This window comes from Artemia franciscana, chromosome 14 (assembly GCF_032884065.1).
Source record: "Artemia franciscana chromosome 14, ASM3288406v1, whole genome shotgun sequence".
Lineage (NCBI taxonomy): Eukaryota > Metazoa > Arthropoda > Branchiopoda > Anostraca > Artemiidae > Artemia > Artemia franciscana.
Window position 1 is genome coordinate 6,031,295 of NC_088876.1, and position 18,997 is coordinate 6,050,291.

The 18,997-nt window shown below is 35.2% G+C and overlaps 2 long non-coding RNA genes and 9 other non-coding genes across 11 annotated transcripts in view; all 11 read right to left on the minus strand.

Annotated features, from left to right (window-relative positions):
• Positions 1 to 4,259: 4,259 nt before the first annotated feature.
• Positions 4,260 to 12,373, minus strand: LOC136035228 (uncharacterized). The gene is made up of 2 exons (XR_010619368.1): positions 11,491 to 12,373; positions 4,260 to 6,703 (listed from the first exon to the last, which is right to left on the minus strand). It is a non-coding gene; the product is annotated as an uncharacterized LOC136035228 (long non-coding RNA).
• Positions 4,434 to 4,597, minus strand: LOC136035890 (U1 spliceosomal RNA). The gene has a single exon (XR_010619540.1). It is a non-coding gene; the product is annotated as a U1 spliceosomal RNA (small nuclear RNA).
• Positions 5,312 to 5,503, minus strand: LOC136035911 (U2 spliceosomal RNA). Its single transcript, XR_010619558.1, has one exon. It is a non-coding gene; the product is annotated as a U2 spliceosomal RNA (small nuclear RNA).
• On the minus strand, positions 8,446 to 8,561 carry LOC136035936 (U5 spliceosomal RNA). Its single transcript, XR_010619579.1, has one exon. It is a non-coding gene; the product is annotated as a U5 spliceosomal RNA (small nuclear RNA).
• Positions 9,303 to 9,466, minus strand: LOC136035935 (U1 spliceosomal RNA). Its single transcript, XR_010619578.1, has one exon. It is a non-coding gene; the product is annotated as a U1 spliceosomal RNA (small nuclear RNA).
• On the minus strand, positions 10,201 to 10,392 carry LOC136035905 (U2 spliceosomal RNA). Its single transcript, XR_010619553.1, has one exon. It is a non-coding gene; the product is annotated as a U2 spliceosomal RNA (small nuclear RNA).
• Positions 12,374 to 13,339: 966 nt separating the features above from the next.
• On the minus strand, positions 13,340 to 13,455 carry LOC136035937 (U5 spliceosomal RNA). Its single transcript, XR_010619580.1, has one exon. It is a non-coding gene; the product is annotated as a U5 spliceosomal RNA (small nuclear RNA).
• A 741-nt stretch (positions 13,456 to 14,196) lies between these two features.
• On the minus strand, positions 14,197 to 14,359 carry LOC136035891 (U1 spliceosomal RNA). The gene has a single exon (XR_010619541.1). It is a non-coding gene; the product is annotated as a U1 spliceosomal RNA (small nuclear RNA).
• A 734-nt stretch (positions 14,360 to 15,093) lies between these two features.
• Positions 15,094 to 15,285, minus strand: LOC136035906 (U2 spliceosomal RNA). The gene has a single exon (XR_010619554.1). It is a non-coding gene; the product is annotated as a U2 spliceosomal RNA (small nuclear RNA).
• Positions 15,103 to 18,997, minus strand: part of LOC136035229 (uncharacterized) — a 4,842-nt gene continuing 947 nt past the window's right edge. Inside the window, exon 2 of the long non-coding RNA XR_010619369.1 lies at positions 15,103 to 16,488. This is a non-coding gene — a long non-coding RNA (uncharacterized LOC136035229). The remainder of the gene's footprint in view (positions 16,489 to 18,997) is intronic.
• LOC136035938 (U5 spliceosomal RNA) lies at positions 18,230 to 18,345 on the minus strand. Its single transcript, XR_010619581.1, has one exon. It is a non-coding gene; the product is annotated as a U5 spliceosomal RNA (small nuclear RNA).

Here is an 18,997-nt window from a genome sequence, read left to right on the forward strand (position 1 = left end):
CTCACCACTCTATTTTTAAAAACAATAAAAAACTCAACTACCTTATCCTAATTTCTGTCTGACTTCAAGGTCCTTCTCTGTGATTGAATTTTTCAAACTAAAAAAATCACCCTGACTGCTTGGCTAATTTTGTTGTTATTCCATAACATTCAGAATGCGAAGTTTCGCTATATTCTTCGATAACTTTCAATCTGAGTTTTTAATAAGGATGAATTTCATGCGTCTGGCATTTATAAGCCGGAAGTGGATACTCAGAAGAAAAGGTTTTAGAGCATAATGCGTAATTTTTATTTTTATTGGGGACGGAAAATGGTCTACATACTATTATTTTCAAGGAATGGTGGTGAAGAAACGGGATACTCAAAAATTAGAAGGGGGTAACCACAGTTTAAGACAAGTTATAATTATGTATTTATGTATGTATTTATTTATAACCCATAATACAAAATAATGAAGTGATGGAGTACAATGGAAAAAAGAAAGAAACAATATATCGTGTTGCATTCTTAAATACAAACAAAAATAATTCCACGTCAAAATAACATTCTGCCATTCATGGCCAGTTTGCTTGTTGCACATGTGTAAATTCAACTCAGCTAACTTAGCACACGGGTCAGACAAGCTATATTTTTTCATCAAATAGGGAGTTCCGAGTCCACGGAGGAACTCGGAATAGAAACCTAGCAAATTTGAAGAAAATGCACTCCATCCTAAGATGGTCAGATTAATAGGGTAAAACGGTCCTAAATACATAAGGTGTGGCAGGGCGACACTATTATAAATCTCCACAAGATGGGATTTGTTCAAATGAAACTGAGAACTATTATGGACTAAGACTCCAAAGAAGGTAAATAGCCAAATAGATATAACAAACACGATATTTAAAGGATGTCCAGCGAATTTCTAGACTAAAAGCTGAGAGTTATTAATTGCTAAAGACCGATGACTCGCCTCCAAGTTTTATAATAATATGAACTATGCAGGTATACGTTAATTGCTGGGTGTGGGAAGATGTAATCTGAGTGGTTGTGAACTTGTCTCGATAGTTATAGTAATTTTGGTTGTCTTTGTTGACTCACAGGATGATTGATCGTTAATGCTTAAATATATAATTATCTTTAAAATATCAGAACTGGTAAAAAAAACAACCAATCAACATAAACTTAATGATTCAGCTTACGATTTATTAAGCTTCAAATGAAGAAGCGGGAGTTATCCACCTCTTATTAATTGAAGCTTGTCAAAAATTATTTAGTAATTTTCTTTGTTCTCTAGGGGTATAAAAACCGTAATTGTCAGCAGCATTGTTTTCAGTTTATATAAAACAGTCAAAACGGATTGGTATTCATTAATCAACTGACAGCATCCGTTTTGTAAAGATTGCGAGTCGGAATTTTTTTTTTTTGTAATTTTTCGTTTTTCCAAAATATTAATTGTCAGCTTGAAATATATTTTACGTTGAAATCTAATAGAAATAAAGTTAAATATGATTCTTTGTCTAAAATTCATTCTTGTGCGAGGGACTAGAGACTCGCCAGAATGGAATTGGAAAATAGACAATTAGTTATTCTACCTGCTGACACGTAAATATTGCTAATGAATGCAATTTGATTAGTGCTAATATGAGGATAGCTAAGCAAAAACAGTCTTGATTGATGGGTGTGTATCTGTTAATTACGAGCGCAAAGTGGGCTAAAAATGACACTATTATAAAAAACAAAAAGAAAAAATCCACCTTGTTTCAATTAATCTCTCATGTCTATGAAGGTGCATCAAGAATTTTTGTTGTGTGGGGAAGGTACAATAAAAAACTTCAAAACGCATCAAAATTTTGTTTATGTGCGATTTTTATAACTCGGACAAAATTTCTTGAGGAGTGCGAGGCGGTGCAAAATTTCTAAAAGAAAAAAAAAATTCTAAGAATAGGTCTAGGTTTTTCCTGGCTTCTGATATGGTTTAGCTAGTTGGAGTAAGAAGTAGACATATAATAATTTATTGTACACAATAAAAGACACAAAATGCATAAAATACACAAAATAAGTAAAATATATACATAAATATAATTTATTTGTGAAAAATTCAGGAATATAGAAATGTCAACAATTGCAAAACATGTCTAAATCTGTTTTCGATAACACCTTTGTTTGCCCACCATCGGAATGTAATTACCAAGATTGGCAAATAGAATGTAACCCCCTTTTTCCGCAATAGCTCTCTTAATTTCATTTTCATTTGTGCAAATCGTTAATATCCTTTTTCTTTACAAGGTTCCCCTCCAGCATTCCTGAATTTCTCACAAGGAAACTATATTTATGTATATATTTTATTTAAGTTGTATATTTTATGTATTGTGTGTGTGTTTTATTGTGTACAATAAATTATTATGTGTCTACTTCTTACTCGGACTAGCTATATCATATTGAAAATCGGATCCTTCAAAAGTTTAATACATCATTTGCATTTTATAAAATACTGTACGTGTTTTGAGTGGATAAACTATCCACATAAACAATCCACGATGAAGTCAAGTTATCCTATTCCAACGAATTGAACAGACATTTTCTTTTCTTTTTTAAAGCCAATTCCCCTATTCGGACTTTTATCTAAATCCCCCCTCCTCTATTCCAGAGTTAATTCCAGCGGGTCTGTATTGTGTCAACCCGGTTTGATAGTCCATTGACATAATCAAAACCATAGCTATGTTATTACCTGTCAAATGTTTCCCCAAATGAGATCAGGGCACAAATTTAAGTTCGATGGGAATTATTCCGTAAGATTGGTGTCATAATTACGCTAGCAATACTGCTGATTCATTAAAAAAAAGGACAAGAAACTTATTAGAAAATTATAAAAAAACTAATTTTAGGGTTTAGCATTAGCATTAAAATCCAGACTTTATTAATGTTTTCTTATCTGAAGCAGAAACATTAGACGTAAAAAATAATTCCACGCAAAAAATTCCCTCCAGTAAAAATTACTTGCGATATATAAAGATACACTCCAAATAATTTGGCAATAGTTTGGTTAAAATTCCAAGGATATTTTGTAACTTGAACTAAACAAGGACCCCCCCCCATATAATTTGAAAAACACCTTTTTTTGGAGGTAGTTTCAGTAAAAAATGTCTTTGTTTTGTATTTTCCATTAAAGATTTGTAAACAAAAATCACCAATTGGCACCCCTAGAGTTTGATTTTTAGAAAAATACATTTTGGAACCATGCTACATTTTCAAAAATAGAAACCACTGCTTATAATAATCAAGTGAAAAATAAAAAGTTTAAAAAAAGTGAAAAATAAATAGAGTAAAAAATTAATACTAAAAAATGAAATAAATAGTAAAGAAAAATAATGTGAACGTAAACAGTTACAAATGACTAGGGAACATGTTCAATATGTTCTTTAGGATGTATACAAAACTGCAAGAAAAATTTTAATAAAATTCTCATTTTAACAATTGCTTTTTAATTAATCAGATTTTAAAGTTTGCTTCCATTTGATCTACCTTTTTTAAATTATTTTTAAACAATATATTTGTCCAACAGTTTTCTTTCTGTTGCAATGATGGGATGCTCTTAAGGATTAGGTTTCTTTTTTTAAATTGATTAAACTAATCACTTAATTAAATAAATCAATTCATTAAATTAATTTCTTTTTGAATTAATCTTCCATTTTCTTTGCGAATATACGAAAAAAGTTTTATCAACATGAACGAAAGGAGCATTATTTTAATGTTTTAGTCTCATAAATGGAAAATCATATTTTACAGTTAAAAAGATTATATCTTATCAAACCTGGGAGATTTCCCCCAAGTCTGATAACCACTGGCTCCACATAAAGAAAACTTAATTTTTCAAAGCTAGAGGGAATTACCTCCTATCCTCTGGCCGCAAAATCATGCACCTATTCCATTAAATCTGGGAAGAACGGACGACAAAATTACAGATAAAGTGGCAGCAAATAAATGAAGAAGAAAAATACGGGTCCTAAACGAGGGAGGAATTAGAAGCTTAGCGGTAGTGAAGGAATTCTTAGTCTGATATGTTGCCAATACAATTGACTTGATGAAATGTGTGGTGACCAAGGGCATTTCACTTTTTAAGACTAGCCTTTGTGACTTAATTTAAATTTCAGCATTTGGATTCGATTCCTAGTTCAATTTAAAAATCAGTATTTGATAATTACGGAGTATTTTCAAAAACAAAATGCATCAGGAATTCAATCAGTTTAGGCAATTTAATTTAATTATGGCGACTGGTCATTGATACCCCATCATTTGCTTTAATACAAGACTAAGAAAAACAAAATGTGTTTATTTAAGAGATGTTCTAAATTACTTGGTTTAAACATTATCAATTTACATACTTTTTCCTTTCAATTCACAAAATTGCAACATAGAGCGGGCTCAAAGGAAGAAACCTATTCAATGTGTGGACAGGGGTCCGCGCGAACGCAGTCCCCCACTACCAAAAATTACGCTGTTGAGTTACCCCCATTTAGGGTAATCACAGGGGTCAGCCAATCCGAAGAGCAATGGAAAGGCCTCACCCTGGGAGCGCCTCCTTCATGATCAAGGCAGCTCCCCAGCCAGGTAAGTATGAATTATTGAAAACTAACATTTTACTAATGTCTTTCGACATAAATCCGGTTGCTTTGAATGCCACCCAGAAACTCTAATTCATTAAACAGATGCAGCTTTACAAAACTTTTTTCACAGCAGTGAATCAAGTCTCTGAATTGTTTTTGAAAATAGGAATGCCCCATTTCATTTTCATATGCAAGCCTCTAGATCGTTTAAATGCAAGTTTACCTTTTTGAGAAAAGAAAATCAGGGGTTTCTCACTCTCTTATCAATTTGACTGAAAAGTTGAAACTCTAATTTCTGAGAACCCAGTGACCGTTCTACTGACTTTGCCAATTATTTTCTCTCTAACAATTATAGAGGAGGGGGGAGGGGCTTTAGTCATTACTACTATCAACAACTGACCGCAGAACCAAGCCGCCTGAGGCCAAAAACAATCGCTTCAGCCATTTTATCGAATATTGGTTTATAATTACAAACTATTTTCCATAAAGATGCATGGGGACTTGGATCCAGCTTGGGCACTTTAAATTAATTATGGCGTCTACCCATTGGCTTTTTCACCATTAATTTTTGTAAATTTTATACAGTGTTTCTTCTTTTTTTCATATGGAAAAAAATGATTTTCAATGTATTCAAGGAATAAGTAACTAACGGCAGGGTCTCTCTTCTTTGAATAACGTATTTATCCCACTATTAATTAGGGTTCATGGACTTTGGTTTCCCCTCGAAAGGGGTGCACCGATCCCGGCGGTACTGCAATACCGGGCCAACGCGTGAAGGGAGCGGAGCAAGCCCCGACATCCCTCCGGTTTCCAAAAATCAGTTTAATATTCTGGGCCCCATGTAGGGACCGTATCAGATATTAAGCTGATAAGAACAGATACTACGCTTTGATCTTAGCCAAAAGGCCGAGAAGCGATAATTTAACAAGGATTGTCAAAACAATTATAAGAATACGAGTAACAAAGTTTGTCACAAAATTTATTTCGGTTGCAATTCTCAAATAACATTCAATTAACTTATCACTTTGTTTTTAGATTTTTGTAAACAGTACGAAACATTTCCCATTATATCAAAGTTTATCTCCAAATTTTAATGGTAAACGGTAAATTTTCCAATCAAGACTTGGACAAAATTGTCACTCAAAAAGCCAAAATTAGAAAAGATAACACCTTAAATCAGAGATAATATTCTCTTGGCCCTTTAGCTGACAATGATCGGAACCAGCATTGATGAATAACGTTAATTCAAGGCAATTAAGGGGGTGGGGGACAGAGAAAAGTTTTTTACGAAATCCAGAGAGAACAATTCTCTTGTTTTTTTTTGTTTTGTTTTTTTACTTTCTTTTACAAAAATACCCCAAAAAACACCCTCAATTGCAATAAAAATTGTCAATCCACCAGTCGACACCACTGGTATTGATCAAAAGCGCCAAATTCATGGAAACTAGGGGACAAGGCTGAACCCAATGAGCTAATCCTCGATATTTTTGTCCGACTCGTTAAAACGTAGCGCAATGCATTTAAACAAGTTTCCGATTTTTTTTTTTTTTTTTTTTTTTTTTTTTTTTTTTTTTTTTTTTTTTTTTTTGTATTCCTTGCTCAAAATAGATTTGTAAACACACAGCCCAAGGGGAAGGGGAGAGGGGGCGAAATCCAGTATTCTCCAGATTCCAGGCAGGGGAATCTCGTTGTCTTTTCAATTTCTTTAACAAAACTACAAAGAAAAAAAAAAAAAAAAAAAACAAGCCCTTTTTCAATGATATTACCACGAAGAGATTATTTTGAATCTAAGAGGAGGAATGCAGGAAAAACATCTTGTAGAGAAAATTTCCTTCCCTGAATTAAAACAACTGGTTTTCCATATATACTACATGGTAACAATGCAAGTTTTATTAAGACATTATTAAATTTGCTTCAAATATGGAAACAAAAGCTGAATTTTCAATCACCTAAGAAAGATACACATACACGAAACAGTAAGACTTTATCAAATAAATGATTGCTTACTTTATTGTATAAGTATTTGTCCTTTTCATTTGTCATTTACTTGAGTAATTCTATAATTCCATCTTCTTACTAACCATGTAGCCCAGAAGACTGTCTTGAAGAATAGATGGCCTTCAAGTAGAATTCCATTTTTATAGGAGAATTTGATCAAAGCTTATTAAACAACTCTAAGGTTCGAAACCATAGAAAAGTAGGGTCGTAATTTGTTATAGAGCTGGAAGGTGCAACTGCCCCTCCCAAACCTTGTTTTTCCCCTCCCCCAAACCTCATTCCCCTACCCCCTTCTGAAATTTAGTTTCTTCCAAAATTGAGTCTAAACTAATATAAACCTATAAATTTAAGGATCTACAGAAACACATCTGTTTTTTTTTCTTATTTTTTAAAGTAAATTTATAGCTCTTTTAGAGTACTAAATAGTGCCTCTGTGGTACCAAATGGCTTCTTTTTAGTTTTTACTGCTATTTTCACTTTATTTTGGACGAAGGGTTCCATCTTTGCTCCTCCATCCCCTTCAAGTTTGGATTTTGACGAAATTACACCACTGTAGAAAAGCAAAAAAAATGAAAAAAAAAAGTCCTATAAGATGAAGTCAAGCTAGAAGGACTTAGTAGAAAGAGTTAGTTTTGTTCACATTTCTTGAGCAATGCTTTGTCTTTTACTTTTTAGCCTAAATAAATTACGTGGCTATGCTCTAAGGATAATAAATCCAGATATAGTTACTTTTTAAGACGAAACGAAAGAGGACTAAATGTAGCTGGGACTTGAATCGCTTTTGCACCATCTAAGGGCTTAACAAATAAATACAAGAATCATTTCCCTTCCAATTTCGTACAGGCCCATTGGCCCATCACAAAGTCTTCTCCCTCTGGAGGCAAAATAGACTTGTGTAAAATTTAGGACGGTTCTGGAGGAAGGCCTGCAAAAGAAAAATGGGCCAGTCCTGACCACACCAATTCCTTGTGCCAAAATATGTTGTAGAATGTATTTCATTCATTTCAGACCGAGGAATCATTAGTTTAGCTGTTAGAATGCCATACTTCAGACTCCCCGAATGTATCAACGAAGATAAAACTTTGAGGTGGTAAATCACAGGGATTTTGTGTTATATTTGCATTTAGGCTCCAGGCTTCTCCTTCCTCACAGACCCGTTTCTTGGTATCCCTTCCCATGGGGAATCGCCTGTTGATTCTCTTTTCCCTTCACACAGAGAATTGTCTCTTGGATCGTGTTCTCCCGCCAGACTGAGTATTGTGTCTAGAAACCAATGGAGTCCCCAAATGAAAGGATTTGCCCCTGTAAGATCTCAAAACTCCTCATTTTAGAGGAATCCCCTAAACTGGAATGGAAATACGGGTCCTAAACGAGGGAGGAATGAGGGCCCTAAGAGATTTGGGAGTCAAGAGCGCCTAGGACTTGGCACACTATTGCACCAAACCAAGAGTGCCTTCGAGCATCCCTTTACCCGCTGAAAAGTAGCTTCCCTGGATGTAATCTGCAAAAGATAACAACAAACATCTAGCCAGCCACTTGTCAACTGAAGGGCTGTAGGCAACTAGGCGACTAACAACACTAATCACGTCTACTTCCCTATAAACATAGCTTATTTAGACACCCCTGGAAGTTGTGCCATATTTCACAATTACTGTCCCTTTTTACTATTTGCCCATAAGTTCACAACTTGTTTTATATTTTTGAAAAGATTGGATTTTTTTTCATAAATGACTTCAATTATCTTGCATTTTCCAGGGTTACTTGTCTGACAACCCTAATATCTTGATAAGTAAGATAGTATCTATATAATATTAATATCTCGATAAGTAATCTTGAAATATTAAAACATACAACAATTGTGTAGACTAGTCTGCCTTTCGGCATTCAAAAATTTGTTAAGACTCATCAAGTGCCCCTCCCCACGGTAATCTTTAGTAAAAGGCGAAAGATTAACTCGATATGAGGAGAGGCCAGAGCTATGAAAATTGCTAAGGTTGACTTGGGTATATAAAAATAAATCCTAGTAAATCCTCGTGGTTTTTTTTAACAAGGTTCGAAAGCAATAAGAAATTCAATGTTCAATCAAGTAAATACGGGCCAAAAAATCATATGATGCGAAAACATATTCAATGAACAGCAATTCATGGGCAACTTTAATGACATACTACTAAAACTACATCCGCAGAAAATAACATAAATATTCAGTAATCAGGCCCAAAAATAATTGTAATGTAGCTGACTGGTCGATCAATTGCTGTGGCCAAAGGCCCCCCTATTAAAATATTCCAAGAAGCTTAGCGGTAGTGAAGGAATTCTTAGTCTGATATGTTGCCAATACAATTGACTTGATGAAATGTGTGGTGACCAAGGGCATTTCACTTTTTAAGACTAGCCTTTGTGACTTAATTTAAATTTCAGCATTTGGATTCGATTCCTAGTTCAATTTAAAAATCAGTATTTGATAATTACGGAGTATTTTCAAAAACAAAATGCATCAGGAATTCAATCAGTTTAGGCAATTTAATTTAATTATGGCGACTGGTCATTGATACCCCATCATTTGCTTTAATACAAGACTAAGAAAAACAAAATGTGTTTATTTAAGAGATGTTCTAAATTACTTGGTTTAAACATAATCAATTTACATACTTTTTCCTTTCAATTCACAAAATTGCAACATAGAGCGGGCTCAAAGGAAGAAACCTATTCAATGTGTGGACAGGGGTCCGCGCGAACGCAGTCCCCCACTACCAAAAATTACGCTGTTGAGTTACCCCCATTTGGGGTAATCACAGGGGTCAGCCAATCCGAAGTGCAATGGAAAGGCCTCACCCTGGGAGCGCCTCCTTCATGATCAAGGCAGCTCCCCAGCCAGGTAAGTATGAATTATTGAAAACTAACATTTTACTAATGTCTTTCGACATAAATCCGGTTGCTTTGAATGCCACCCAGAAACTCTAATTCATTAAACAGATGCAGCTTTACAAAACTTTTTTCACAGCAGTGAATCAAGTCTCTGAATTGTTTTTGAAAATAGGAATGCCCCATTTCATTTTCATATGCAAGCCTCTAGATCGTTTAAATGCAAGTTTACCTTTTTGAGAAAAGAAAATCAGGGGTTTCTCACTCTCTTATCAATTTGACTGAAAAGTTGAAACTCTAATTTCTGAGAACCCAGTGACCGTTCTACTGACTTTGCCAATTATTTTCTCTCTAACAATTATAGAGGAGGGGGGAGGGGCTTTAGTCATTACTACTATCAACAACTGACCGCAGAACCAAGCCGCCTGAGGCCAAAAACAATCGCTTCAGCCATTTTATCGAATATTGGCTCAATTTAAATTTCAGCAGTTTATAATTACAAACTATTTTCCATAAAGATGCATGGGGACTTGGATCCAGCTTGGGCACTTTAAATTAATTATGGCGTCTACCCATTGGCTTTTTCACCATTAATTTTTGTAAATTTTATACAGTGTTTCTTCTTTTTTTCACATGGAAAAAAATGATTTTCAATGTATTCAAGGAATAAGTAACTAACGGCAGGGTCTCTCTTCTTTGAATAACGTATTTATCCCACTATTAATTAGGGTTCATGGACTTTGGTTTCCCCTCGAAAGGGGTGCGCCGATCCCGGAGGTACTGCAATACCGGGCCAACGCGTGAAGGGAGCGGAGCAAGCCCCGACATCCCTCCGGTTTCCAAAAATCAGTTTAATATTCTGGGCCCCATGTAGGGGCCGTATCAGATATTAAGCTGATAAGAACAGATACTACACTTTGATCTTAGCCAAAAGGCCGAGAAGCGATACTTTAACAAGGATTGTCAAAACATTTATAAGAATACGAGAAACAAAGTTTGTCACAAAATTTATTTCGGTTGCAATTCTCAAATAACATTCAATTAACTTATCACTTTGTTTTTAGATTTTTGTAAACAGTACGAAACATTTCCCATTATATCAAAGTTTATCTCCAAATTTTAATGGTAAACGGTAAATTTTCCAATCAAGACTTGGACAAAATTGTCACTCAAAAAGCCAAAATTAGAAAAGATAACACCTTAAATCAGAGATAATATTCTCTTGGCCCTTTAGCTGACAATGATCGGAACCAGCATTGATGATTAACGTTAATTCAAGGCAATTAAGGGGGTGGGGGACAGAGAAAAGTTTTTTACGAAATCCAGAGAGAACAATTCTCTTGTTTTTTTTTTTTTTTTTTTTTTTTACTTTCTTTTACAAAAATACCCCAAAAAACACCCTCATTTGCAATAAAAATTGTCAATCCACCAGTCGACACCACTGGTATTGATCAAAAGCGCCAAATTCATGGAAACTAGGGGACAAGGCTGGACCCAATGAGCTAATCCCCGATATTTTTGTCCGACTCGTTAAAACGTAGCGCAATGCATTTAAACAAGTTTCCGATTTTTTTTTTTTTTTTTTTTTTTTTTTTTTTTTTTTTTTTTTTTTTTTTTTTTTTTTTTTTTTTTTTGTATTCCTTGCTCAAAATAGATTTGTAAACACACAGCCCAAGGGGAAGGGGAGAGGGGGCGAAATCCAGTATTCTCCAGATTCCAGGCAGGGGAATCTCGTTGTCTTTTCAATTTCTTTAACAAAAATACAAAGAAAAAAAAAAAACAAGCCCTTTTTCAATGATAATACCACGAAGAGATTATTTTGAATCTAAGAGGAGGAATGCAGGAAAAACATCTTGTAGAGAAAATTTCCTTCCCTGAATTAAAACAACTGGTTTTCCATATATACTACATGGTAACAATGCAAGTTTTATTAAGACATTATTAAATTTGCTTCAAATATGGAAACAAAAGCTGAATTTTCAATCACCTAAGAAAGATACACATACACGAAACAGTAAGACTTTATCAAATAAATGATTGCTTACTTTATTGTATAAGTATTTGTCCTTTTCATTTGTCATTTACTTGAGTAATTCTATAATTCCATCTTCTTACTAACCATGTAGCCCAGAAGACTGTCTTGAAGAATAGATGGCCTTCAAGTAGAATTCCATTTTTATAGGAGAATTTGATCAAAGCTTATTAAACAACTCTAAGGTTCGAAACCATAGAAAAGTAGGGTCGTAATTTGTTATAGAGCTGGAAGGTGCAACTGCCCCTCCCAAACCTTGTTTTTCCCCTCCCCCAAACCTCATTCCCCTACCCCCTTCTGAAATTTAGTTTCTTCCAAAATTGAGTCTAAACTAATATAAACCTATAAATTTAAGGATCTACAGAAACACATCTGTTTTTTTTTCTTATTTTTTAAAGTAAATTTATAGCTCTTTTAGAGTACTAAATAGTGCCTCTGTGGTACCAAATGGCTTCTTTTTAGTTTTTACTGCTATTTTCACTTTATTTTGGACGAAGGGTTCCATCTTTGCTCCTCCATCCCCTTCAAGTTTGGATTTTGACGAAATTACACCACTGTAGAAAAGCAAAAAAAATGAAAAAAAAAGTCCTATAAGATGAAGTCAAGCTAGAAGGACTTAGTAGAAAGAGTTAGTTTTGTTCACATTTCTTGAGCAATGCTTTGTCTTTTACTTTTTAGCCTAAATAAATTACGTGGCTATGCTCTAAGGATAATAAATCCAGATATAGTTACTTTTTAAGACGAAACGAAAGAGGACTAAATGTAGCTGGGACTTGAATCGCTTTTGCACCATCTAAGGGCTTAACAAATAAATACAAGAATCATTTCCCTTCCAATTTCGTACAGGCCCATTGGCCCATCACAAAGTCTTCTCCCTCTGGAGGCAAAATAGACTTGTGTAAATTTAGGACGGTTCTGGAGGAAGGCCTGCAAAAGAAAAATGGGCCAGTCCTGACCACACCAATTCCTTGTGCCAAAATATGTTGTAGAATGTATTTCATTCATTTCAGACCGAGGAATCATTAGTTTAGCTGTTAGAATGCCATACTTCAGACTCCCCGAATGTATCAACGAAGATAAAACTTTGAGGTGGTAAATCACAGGGATTTTGTGTTATATTTGCATTTAGGCTCCAGGCTTCTCCTTCCTCACAGACCCGTTTCTTGGTATCCCTTCCCATGGGGAATCGCCTGTTGATTCTCTTTTCCCTTCACACAGAGAATTGTCTCTTGGATCGTGTTCTCCCGCCAGACTGAGTATTGTGTCTAGAAACCAATGGAGTCCCCAAATGAAAGGATTTGCCCCTGTAAGATCTCAAAACTCCTCATTTTAGAGGAATCCCCTAAACTGAATGGAAATACGGGTCCTAAACGAGGGAGGAATGAGGGCCCTAAGAGATTTGGGAGTCAAGAGCGCCTAGGACTTGGCACACTATTGCACCAAACCAAGAGTGCCTTCGAGCATCCCTTTACCCGCTGAAAAGTAGCTTCCCTGGATGTAATCTGCAAAAGATAACAACAAACATCTAGCCAGCCACTTGTCAACTGAAGGGCTGTAGGCAACTAGGCGACTAACAACACTAATCACGTCTACTTCCCTATAAACATAGCTTATTTAGACACCCCTGGAAGTTGTGCCATATTTCACAATTACTGTCCCTTTTTACTATTTGCCCATAAGTTCACAACTTGTTTTATATTTTTGAAAAGATTGGATTTTTTTCATAAATGACTTCAATTATCTTGCATTTTCCAGGGTTACTTGTCTGACAACCCTAATATCTTGATAAGTAAGATAGTATCTATATAATATTAATATCTCGATAAGTAATCTTGAAATATTAAAACATACAACAATTGTGTAGACTAGTCTGCCTTTCGGCATTCAAAAATTTGTTAAGACTCATCAAGTGCCCCTCCCCACGGTAATCTTTAGTAAAAGGCGAAAGATTAACTCGATATGAGGAGAGGCCAGAGCTATGAAAATTGCTAAGGTTGACTTGGGTATATAAAAATAAATCCTAGTAAATCCTCGTGGTTTTTTTTAACAAGGTTCGAAAGCAATAAGAAATTCAATGTTCAATCAAGTAAATACGGGCCAAAAAATCATATGATGCGAAAACATATTCAATGAACAGCAATTCATGGGCAACTTTAATGACATACTACTAAAACTACATCCGCAGAAAATAACATAAATATTCAGTAATCAGGCCCAAAAATAATTGTAATGTAGCTGACTGGTCGATCAATTGCTGTGGCCAAAGGCCCCCCTATTAAAATATTCCAAGAAGCTTAGCGGTAGTGAAGGAATTCTTAGTCTGATATGTTGCCAATACAATTGACTTGATGAAATGTGTGGTGACCAAGGGCATTTCACTTTTTAAGACTAGCCTTTGTGACTTAATTTAAATTTCAGCATTTGGATTCGATTCCTAGTTCAATTTAAAAATCAGTATTTGATAATTACGGAGTATTTTCAAAAACAAAATGCATCAGGAATTCAATCAGTTTAGGCAATTTAATTTAATTATGGCGACTGGTCATTGATACCCCATCATTTGCTTTAATACAAGACTAAGAAAAACAAAATGTGTTTATTTAAGAGATGTTCTAAATTACTTGGTTTAAACATAATCATTTTTCATACTTTTTCCTTTCAATTCACAAAATTGCAACATAGAGCGGGCTCAAAGGAAGAAACCTATTCAATGTGTGGACAGGGGTCCGCGCGAACGCAGTCCCCCACTACCAAAAATTACGCTGTTGAGTTACCCCCATTTGGGGTAATCACAGGGGTCAGCCAATCCGAAGTGCAATGGAAAGGCCTCACCCTGGGAGCGCCTCCTTCATGATCAAGGCAGCTCCCAGCCAGGTAAGTATGAATTATTGAAAACTAACATTTTACTAATGTCTTTCGACATAAATCCGGTTGCTTTGAATGCCACCCAGAAACTCTAATTCATTAAACAGATGCAGCTTTACAAAACTTTTTTCAGAGCAGTGAATCAAGTCTCTGAATTGTTTTTGAAAATAGGAATGCCCCATTTCATTTTCATATGCAAGCCTCTAGATCGTTTAAATGCAAGTTTACCTTTTTGAGAAAAGAAAATCAGGGGTTTCTCACTCTCTTATCAATTTGACTGAAAAGTTGAAACTCTAATTTCTGAGAACCCAGTGACCGTTCTACTGACTTTGCCAATTATTTTCTCTCTAACAATTATAGAGGAGGGGGGAGGGGCTTTAGTCATTACTACTATCAACAACTGACCGCAGAACCAAGCCGCCTGAGGCCAAAAACAATCGCTTCAGCCATTTTATCGAATATTGGCTCAATTTAAATTTCAGCAGTTTATAATTACAAACTATTTTCCATAAAGATGCATGGGGACTTGGATCCAGCTTGGGCACTTTAAATTAATTATGGCGTCTACCCATTGGCTTTTTCACCATTAATTTTTGTAAATTTTATACAGTGTTTCTTCTTTTTTTCATATGGAAAAAAATGATTTTCAATGTATTCAAGGAATAAGTAACTAACGGCAGGGTCTCTCTTCTTTGAATAACGTATTTATCCCACTATTAATTAGGGTTCATGGACTTTGGTTTCCCCTCGAAAGGGGTGCGCCGATCCCGGAGGTACTGCAATACCGGGCCAACGCGTGAAGGGAGCGGAGCAAGCCCCGACATCCCTCCGGTTTCCAAAAATCAGTTTAATATTCTGGGCCCCATGTAGGGGCCGTATCAGATATTAAGCTGATAAGAACAGATACTACACTTTGATCTTAGCCAAAAGGCCGAGAAGCGATACTTTAACAAGGATTGTCAAAACATTTATAAGAATACGAGAAACAAAGTTTGTCACAAAATTTATTTCGGTTGCAATTCTCAAATAACATTCAATTAACTTATCACTTTGTTTTTAGATTTTTGTAAACAGTACGAAACATTTCCCATTATATCAAAGTTTATCTCCAAATTTTAATGGTAAACGGTAAATTTTCCAATCAAGACTTGGACAAAATTGTCACTCAAAAAGCCAAAATTAGAAAAGATAACACCTTAAATCAGAGATAATATTCTCTTGGCCCTTTAGCTGACAATGATCGGAACCAGCATTGATGATTAACGTTAATTCAAGGCAATTAAGGGGGTGGGGGACAGAGAAAAGTTTTTTACGAAATCCAGAGAGAACAATTCTCTTGTTTTTTTTTTTTTTTTTTTTTTTTTACTTTCTTTTACAAAAATACCCCAAAAAACACCCTCATTTGCAATAAAAATTGTCAATCCACCAGTCGACACCACTGGTATTGATCAAAAGCGCCAAATTCATGGAAACTAGGGGACAAGGCTGGACCCAATGAGCTAATCCCCGATATTTTTGTCCGACTCGTTAAAACGTAGCGCAATGCATTTAAACAAGTTTCCGATTTTTTTTTTTTTTTTTTTTTTTTTTTTTTTTTTTTTTTTTTTTTTTTTTTTTTTTTTTTGTATTCCTTGCTCAAAATAGATTTGTAAACACACAGCCCAAGGGGAAGGGGAGAGGGGGCGAAATCCAGTATTCTCCAGATTCCAGGCAGGGGAATCTCGTTGTCTTTTCAATTTCTTTAACAAAAATACAAAGAAAAAAAAAAAACAAGCCCTTTTTCAATGATAATACCACGAAGAGATTATTTTGAATCTAAGAGGAGGAATGCAGGAAAAACATCTTGTAGAGAAAATTTCCTTCCCTGAATTAAAACAACTGGTTTTCCATATATACTACATGGTAACAATGCAAGTTTTATTAAGACATTATTAAATTTGCTTCAAATATGGAAACAAAAGCTGAATTTTCAATCACCTAAGAAAGATACACATACACGAAACAGTAAGACTTTATCAAATAAATGATTGCTTACTTTATTGTATAAGTATTTGTCCTTTTCATTTGTCATTTACTTGAGTAATTCTATAATTCCATCTTCTTACTAACCATGTAGCCCAGAAGACTGTCTTGAAGAATAGATGGCCTTCAAGTAGAATTCCATTTTTATAGGAGAATTTGATCAAAGCTTATTAAACAACTCTAAGGTTCGAAACCATAGAAAAGTAGGGTCGTAATTTGTTATAGAGCTGGAAGGTGCAACTGCCCCTCCCAAACCTTGTTTTTCCCCTCCCCCAAACCTCATTCCCCTACCCCCTTCTGAAATTTAGTTTCTTCCAAAATTGAGTCTAAACTAATATAAACCTATAAATTTAAGGATCTACAGAAACACATCTGTTTTTTTTTCTTATTTTTTAAGTAAATTTATAGCTCTTTTAGAGTACTAAATAGTGCCTCTGTGGTACCAAATGGCTTCTTTTTAGTTTTTACTGCTATTTTCACTTTATTTTGGACGAAGGGTTCCATCTTTGCTCCTCCATCCCCTTCAAGTTTGGATTTTGACGAAATTACACCACTGTAGAAAAGCAAAAAAAATGAAAAAAAAAAGTCCTATAAGATGAAGTCAAGCTAGAAGGACTTAGTAGAAAGAGTTAGTTTTGTTCACATTTCTTGAGCAATGCTTTGTCTTTTACTTTTTAGCCTAAATAAATTACGTGGCTATGCTCTAAGGATAATAAATCCAGATATAGTTACTTTTTAAGACGAAACGAAAGAGGACTAAATGTAGCTGGGACTTGAATCGCTTTTGCACCATCTAAGGGCTTAACAAATAAATACAAGAATCATTTCCCTTCCAATTTCGTACAGGCCCATTGGCCCATCACAAAGTCTTCTCCCTCTGGAGGCAAAATAGACTTGTGTAAAATTTAGGACGGTTCTGGAGGAAGGCCTGCAAAAGAAAAATGGGCCAGTCCTGACCACACCAATTCCTTGTGCCAAAATATGTTGTAGAATGTATTTCATTCATTTCAGACCGAGGAATCATTAGTTTAGCTGTTAGAATGCCATACTTCAGACTCCCCGAATGTATCAACGAAGATAAAACTTTGAGGTGGTAAATCACAGGGATTTTGTGTTATATTTGCATTTAGGCTCCAGGCTTCTCCTTCCTCACAGACCCGTTTCTTGGTATCCCTTCCCATGGGGAATCGCCTGTTGATTCTCTTTTCCCTTCACACAGAGAATTGTCTCTTGGATCGTGTTCTCCCGCCAGACTGAGTATTGTGTCTAGAAACCAATGGAGTCCCCAAATGAAAGGATTTGCCCCTGTAAGATCTCAAAACTCCTCATTTTAGAGGAATCCCCTAAACTGGAATGGAAATACGGGTCCTAAACGAGGGAGGAATGAGGGCCCTAAGAGATTTGGGAGTCAAGAGCGCCTAGGACTTGGCACACTATTGCACCAAACCAAGAGTGCCTTCGAGCATCCCTTTACCCGCTGAAAAGTAGCTTCCCTGGATGTAATCTGCAAAAGATAACAACAAACATCTAGCCAGCCACTTGTCAACTGAAGGGCTGTAGGCAACTAGGCGACTAACAACACTAATCACGTCTACTTCCCTATAAACATAGCTTATTTAGACACCCCTGGAAGTTGTGCCATATTTCACAATTACTGTCCCTTTTTACTATTTGCCCATAAGTTCACAACTTGTTTTATATTTTTGAAAAGATTGGATTTTTTTTCATAAATGACTTCAATTATCTTGCATTTTCCAGGGTTACTTGTCTGACAACCCTAATATCTTGATAAGTAAGATAGTATCTATATAATATTAATATCTCGATAAGTAATCTTGAAATATTAAAACATACAACAATTGTGTAGACTAGTCTGCCTTTCGGCATTCAAAAATTTGTTAAGACTCATCAAGTGCCCCTCCCCACGGTAATCTTTAGTAAAAGGCGAAAGATTAACTCGATATGAGGAGAGGCCAGAGCTATGAAAATTGCTAAGGTTGACTTGGGTATATAAAAATAAATCCTAGTAAATCCTCGTGGTTTTTTTTAACAAGGTTCGAAAGCAATAAGAAATTCAATGTTCAATCAAGTAAATACGGGCCAAAAAATCATATGATGCGAAAACATATTCAATGAACAGCAATTCATGGGCAACTTTAATGACATACTACTAAAACTACATCCGCAGAAAATAACATAAATATTCAGTAATCAGGCCCAAAAATAATTGTAATGTAGCTGACTGGTCGATCAATTGCTGTGGCCAAAGGCCCCCCTATTAAAATATTCCAAGAAGCTTAGCGGTAGTGAAGGAATTCTTAGTCTGATATGTTGCCAATACAATTGACTTGATGAAATGTGTGGTGACCAAGGGCATTTCACTTTTTAAGACTAGCCTTTGTGACTTAATTTAAATTTCAGCATTTGGATTCGATTCCTAGTTCAATTTAAAAATCAGTATTTGATAATTACGGAGTATTTTCAAAAACAAAATGCATCAGGAATTCAATCAGTTTAGGCAATTAATTTAATTATGGCGACTGGTCATTGATACCCCATCATTTGCTTTAATACAAGACTAAGAAAAACAAAATGTGTTTATTTAAGAGATGTTCTAAATTACTTGGTTTAAA